The 6,350-nt window shown below is 43.3% G+C and overlaps 1 protein-coding gene across 1 annotated transcript in view; it reads right to left on the bottom strand.

Annotated features, from left to right (window-relative positions):
* The window catches only part of POPDC3 (popeye domain containing 3), a 24,381-nt gene extending 22,181 nt beyond the window's left edge, over nt 1–2,200 (bottom strand). Inside the window, exon 1 of the mRNA XM_026653953.2 lies at nt 2,132–2,200. The gene's annotated coding sequence lies outside the window, so the exon portion shown is untranslated. The remainder of the gene's footprint in view (nt 1–2,131) is intronic.
* Nucleotides 2,201–6,350: the final 4,150 nt, after the last annotated feature.

The following is a 6,350-nucleotide window of genomic DNA, read 5'->3' as shown; positions in this document are numbered from 1 at the left end:
CCCTTTAGAATAAAATGTCTCTATACTGCAATATTTGTTAGCCTTGGGTTGCGTAATATTCTTGATACAACTTAACAGTCCGTTCATTCTATGTATTAAGAAAATGCATCAATGTTAAGTGAAATTCTTAATATGTGCTCACAGTATCAACAGTCATAAGGGTAATGATGCGTGCCGAGAATGGTGTTAACTGCAGATACAAATTTGTGTTATGGTTACATAACACACAGATGCATGGAAAAGATCTGTTAAGGGAAACATCTATAACTGTCACTTTCTAATCCTCAATGTCTCTCAAAATAACAGAAGCTTAATTTTAATTCACAATATGGAAAAACTATAAATACATGTCTTAAATCAGAGCCAATAAAATTAAGATATTGAATATTTGCATTAATAATAATAAAATAATGTTATTTCTAAAGCAGCCCTCCTATCAAGGCACTGAGGGTGCTGCTCAACAATTGTGCACATGCACACTTCCCCCTGCCCCCGCCCAGCGGCCAAATAACCCTTTAAGATTAGGAGTATCGAAAAGGAAAAAGCAGGGAGGGAGAAATGATGCTCTCTTTACCACCTATTCAAACCTATATATTTAGGGAAAATAGCTTAAGGTTGTTTAAAAGTGGGAAGGGATGAAGGGACTCTCATTTCAAGGATGAGTGTGTTCCACAATTTTAGGACCACTACAGCAAAGGCAGGATAGCTTGCCAATCAAAAACACTATGGTGGAATCCCTAAAAGTTGAGTGGTGTCCAAACATACTAAATATTATCAGATTATGACGACTTCTAGGATGTTTAGCATGCTAAATTTTAATGCAAAGCCTATTGTACAAGAGTGGCAACCCCCTAAAACATGGAAATACTGACACAACCTTTAAAAAAAATGTGCTAGTGCTACAGAACTACACAAATGTTTCGAGTACGTCTATTTGAACCAATCCTACACCAAACGAATTTAAACAAGCTTCTATTGGGAAAAAGAAAACGTGTTCTGAAGACGCTCATGTCACTTAACGGTCATCAAATGTTGACTAAACCCTGCAACCTCATGTGTGGTTTATATGCATAAATACTGAATACTGCAGTCTTTGCTTGCCTCTCTTGGCTTTAAATACACTTTGTTTTAAAGCCATTTCGGTAAGAGCTGACTTAGCGAGAGCTACAACTTGCCCCAGAAAAAAAAACATTTCAAATTTTTGAAGCTCTTATGTGACATTAACTATTTTTCTTATTTGCCTTAAAAAAATCACCATCTAGCTAAATTTAACGATCATTTTACTAAACAGAAATTCTTTCCGAGAGAGAGACGTGTATGAGAACAGGACAGTAGAGGAGGGTTGCAGAGCTGTATTTAAATTCTCTGGTTTGAACTGAAAATCCTCGAGTCTATGTACGCCTACAGGAATATTTCTCACGCTAACATGGTAACTTTATGTGCCGTTTCAACCGCGCCCGATACAACTGATGGCCCATTTGCGAGATTGGGATGGGGAGGCTCTGGCAGAGTGGGGCTCTTATACTGTATTGGGACCTCTGCACTAGGCACTGTTTCCAAGAGAAGCGGAGTGAGGGGAAGAGCAAGAAAGCGGATCGCTCAGGCTCCCGACCCGCTGCTTCGGGGCCAGGACGCCGCCGCTGCGGGCGGGGTGTGGGTGCTGGGAGCGCAGCCCGCCCGGGCAGTGGAACCCGGCGGGGAGAGCAGCGCTCGGCTCAGCCCGGCTCTCCTCGCGGCGGGACCCCGCAGCTGGCAGGGGCTCGGGTCGGGGGACCAGGCGAGGCGGACGGTGACCCCGGGAGCCGCATCCGCCCTCGACACAACCCCGCTCTGGCTGGCTCCGGGGCCATGGGGGGCGGGGGACACATGGGGGTTAAAGAGCTGGGGCGCGGGGCCGCCAGTGTCCGGGCGGGGCCGCTGGGAGCGAAGGGCCGGGCCAGGGCTGCACCCAGCTGGGGCTGGCCCGGGCGCGTCTCCCCGGGGAAGTTTCTCCCGGGCGCTGTGGGCAAGCGGCGCCTCCAGCTCCGATTTCAGCCGCTGCCCGGGGACGCCCCATAGCAGCTGCCCCGGCGAGGTGGCGGGTGCGTGTCCGTGCGCCGGGAGGCTGCCCACGCCCCAGCGCCCCCCTTACCTGGCCCTTAGCCCCCTGCCGGGCGCCTCAGGAAAAGTTTCCCGGCTCCAGGGCTGAGGCGCCGGGGACTTCACTGCCGCTTCCTCAGAGCCCCGCGCCGCCAACAAGCGGCAGCTTGGACTAAAATAGGCAGAGAGCCGCCAGGGGGCTACGGGCGGCGCCAGCTCCGGGGCAGGCAGCGAGCGGTTGCAGCGCGCAGGCGCTTCCCGCGGGCACCACCAGCAGCTGCCCGGCGGCGGAGACACCGGCGGGCTCCGGCCACGTGCCGCTCTCCACGGCCGGCCCTAGGGGACGAGGGGTGCCCGCTCCCCCCGCCCTCCAGCTGGCAGCGTTCCAGGGCTGGGCAGGTTCGCGCGGAGGTTGAGGCGGGCCAGCTCCTGCGCCCGGTGAGCTCGAGCGGAGCTGTGCTGCGGCTTCTAAAGGGAGGGGAAATGCGCCTTCCGCCCTAGCAAGCGCTTGGAGGTCTTAATAGATGCGAGTGAGCCAGAAGATAGTAGGTCCATAGCCCCCAGCCGTGCTCCTCACATTGACTTTTTTGCATTTATTTTCTGCTGTGGACCAAAAAACAACACCCCCCCCCCTCTTCCCCAGCAAATACAAACCTGCAGAGAATGGAATGTGAGGAGCAAAGCTTCGTGTCCAACTTCTGGGATCATACCAGGTTAGCTTAGGCTGGGTGCATGAGCTATACCTTATACGCACCCATTACGGCTATTGCTGTATTAATGGAGAATAGGCAAGTCTTTAAAAATAAATAACCGTATCTGAATTTTTGTTAACATGAAGAGGCGCTTGTCCCCTTACTCACCTTGAGTAGAGCCAATAGAAAACACAGGTATTTACAGACCAAGGTATTACTCCACCCGTGGAGCCGAATCTGCCCCCCAGTTACTATGTATACATTGGGATATATCAATAGTCTTACCTATCCCCAGCATTCTATAATCAGGAGCTGGGTGCCCCTAGAAAATAATGAGATATTTTAAAGTAATACATATTATGGGTTCTTCTGGTTTGCCTACTGCTGTCGGAAGGTGTTTTTCTTTTTAAAGGACAGCTTAGGTTCTCAGATAAGAACATAATTCCTGCAGGTGAGGCTTTAAGAAAAACAGCAAATATCACAAGACTCAGGATAAAATCATGAGAATTAGCAATTGCATCACAGAGGTAGCTGAGATCATATAATTAAAACAATGACAATACACGTTGCCTACCATTTGTTAACTTCTCTATTTTCCCCTCCCCATTTTATGATTCTTCTTAATAGGGTAAGAGAACTGTAATAGTGCCTTATGTTCATCACACCATGTGGGGCTCATTGTTGTCCACCACTTCTTCTGTGGCACTATTGTGGAGGGAAGACAGTAGCCTCCCTTGGGGACGGAGTTCAGTTTCTTTTGAGAGCATCAGCAAGGAATTGCCCCTAATTAACAGTCAAAACCACAGTTCGGAATAAATAAAAAGCAGTTAACTTTTATTGCCAAAATACAGAACAGAGGGAAGAAATAAAAACAATCTTTAGAAAATATATACCTGTTATGGATTCGGGGCTAGATCCTGAACATCTTACCATGGCAACTCGTTATTCAGGCCCAATCTGAAAAGCACTTACAGACTAGCCCTGAAGTGGAAGAGCCAGAATATTGCAGATTTTACTATGGTCCTAGCAGTTCAGAACTCTGTCATGTTTTTTCCTGACCTGATATAGCTGCAGCACTGCCAGCTGTGACAGATCGCGTCAGAGCCTGCTTAGCCAAAGAGCCCCTTTTATAAACTCCTTCTCTATCTTAAAAGTGATGTAAAGTGTCATCTATCTATCTCCTCATTGGACAATCTAGGTACTTATATGCAACTGCTATCACAGACTGCCTCTCAGGTATTTAAAAACAGAATAACAATAGAACCAACTAGAATTACATCTTCCTTTAAACCGTTACCTTAGAAATGAATAGTTCTAGAGGACAGTCTAACTAAACAAAAATCTAATTTCCTTCTTTTTTCTAGTTACCCAGCATATATTGCTCTATGAAATGCTTCTGTTTGTACCATCTTCAGTTGTCTTGTTTTAGAATAAACAAATGTGTCACAAGATCTAATTAAAAGTGTTAACCCTGTGTTGATGTATATCTCTTTTAGTATGTTAATTGCAAATTCTAGTGGCGACTTTGTAGAAATATAGTTTAAGGATTGACATAGACAGTCTTGTCATTCCAAGTTAATACATAAAAATTGCATAATATAAAATGCACAGTTCCAGTTGTTACAGAAGCCAACCCTCAGAGGTAATCAATTTTTTTTTTTTTTGTCAAATTTCTTGGTCAAGATATAGTCAAGGTCCAAACTCCAGAGAAAATAATAATGATAATACGTAAATAAAAAGATTTCACAGTCCATTCAAAAGGGTCTGGCAGTCCAGATTTGGCTCATGGTCCACCTACTGACTACCTCTGAACTAGAGAGGTGGTTGCTAGGTCTATGGAAGAATCCTTCTGTTGACCTAGTCATATTTACACTGGGAGTTAGGTCCACTTAATTGCATTACTCAGGGCACACCATTTTTCACATCCCTGATCAATATAGCTAGGTCAAGTTATAGGTATAGACCAGGCCTAAAGCAGCGTGGGTGAAATCCTGGCCTCACAGAAGTCAGTGGTAAAGTTCCCATTGAATTCAGTTGAGCTAGGATTTCACTGTAGTTGTCTGACATACTTCCCCTCCCCCCCTCTTTTCCTAGAAGTAGCACAAAATTCTAACATTTAATAAAAAAAAGTACTCCTTTCTGAGTGTGTGAAGTAGTATTCACTAGTTTTTCTCAAACCTGATTTATATATTAGGTCATGAAAAATTCTTAATTTTAGCAACACCATTTATTTGAGATTTCTACACTACTAAATCAGTGGTTATGTAGGTTTACATTTTTCCATGATTATTTTTATTGTTCCTTGCACTGTTGTGATCTTTGTCTCATGTATGCAAAGTTCAGATATAAGGATAGAGTTGAAGGTTTCTGATCACTGGTTCACATTCATTCCCAGTTGCTTTAAGGATGTTCCTGATCCATTATGTTTATTTTTCATTGGGCTAATAACAGATGGGATAGAGATGAAGAGAAGAGAACTTCTGAAGTTACTTTAATTAGACAAAAATAGAATCTATAAAGATCCAATCATTCATATAAATCAGTATAACTGATGTGGGGAACTGACTTTGGGAAATTAGATTAATTAATATATTGGTTGATGAATTCTTACTGGTGATTCTTAATGATTAATAGTTTACTCATTAATTAAAAATGCTCTTCATTACTGGAGAAAGGAGAAATTCTAATGCTTTTTGGTAACTTATCTGTGAGATACTTTTCTAATTGTTCTTGGTCTCAAGCAATGACCAAGAAACCTAAATTCTTCTACAGCATGGATCATCCAGGCACAGTTAATGTACTATAATGCTGCGTATTTTAATCCACTCAGATCTATATCACATATTTTCTAGCCATTGAAATTTGGGACTGAGATTACAAATCTCCTTCTAGATTTAGTCTCAGTGCAGTACACTGGGATGCATGTACTGGTGCAATAAACTGCATAAAAAGTGCACATTTGGTGGAATTAGTGTGGAAAAGGGCAAAAGTCAGTATTGATTTACTAACAAAACCATCACTGCTTTCAAATAGTTTATTAGGGCATCACAAAATAGGTAGAGAAGGGAGGAGATCTAGATCAAGTTTTTCAAAAGAGACCTGTCATTCTGTGAGCCTTAATTTTTGAGTCCCAAACTGAGACACCTGGTTTTCAGAATGCGTTGGGCATTTATTCACTGAAAATCAGGCCCTTATGAGATGTCCCAAGCTCAAAAACCTGAGGACCTAAAAATCACATTTGAAAAGCTTCACCTTAGATCCCATCTTCCTGTAGGACAATTTCTCTCATGACTGATGCATATTAAAAATATGAGTATACATACAAGATGAGTGGGAAAATAATAGAATGGATATAAAATTGCATAAAGAGGATATACTTACTTTGCCTATCATGCTTTGAATCAGCCAGCTGAGTAATTAGTCTCCTCCTGGATTAATTTCAAAAGTCTTGTATTTTTTATCTGCCTAAAATGATTCATTCTGAGATCAAATGAAATAATAAATACAAAAGCAAATTACAACAGGCGTTGTCCCCTGCAAAATATAAATTACACATTTTTAACTGTAAACATTTCATGC

The sequence above is a fragment of the Terrapene carolina genome, unplaced genomic scaffold, assembly GCF_002925995.2.
Source record: "Terrapene carolina triunguis isolate 2854851 unplaced genomic scaffold, T_m_triunguis-2.0 Scaffold42, whole genome shotgun sequence".
NCBI classification, from domain to species: Eukaryota; Metazoa; Chordata; order Testudines; family Emydidae; genus Terrapene; species Terrapene triunguis.
The sequence above is the reverse complement of the archived record's forward strand: the minus strand, read 5'-3'. Positions and strand labels throughout refer to the sequence as shown.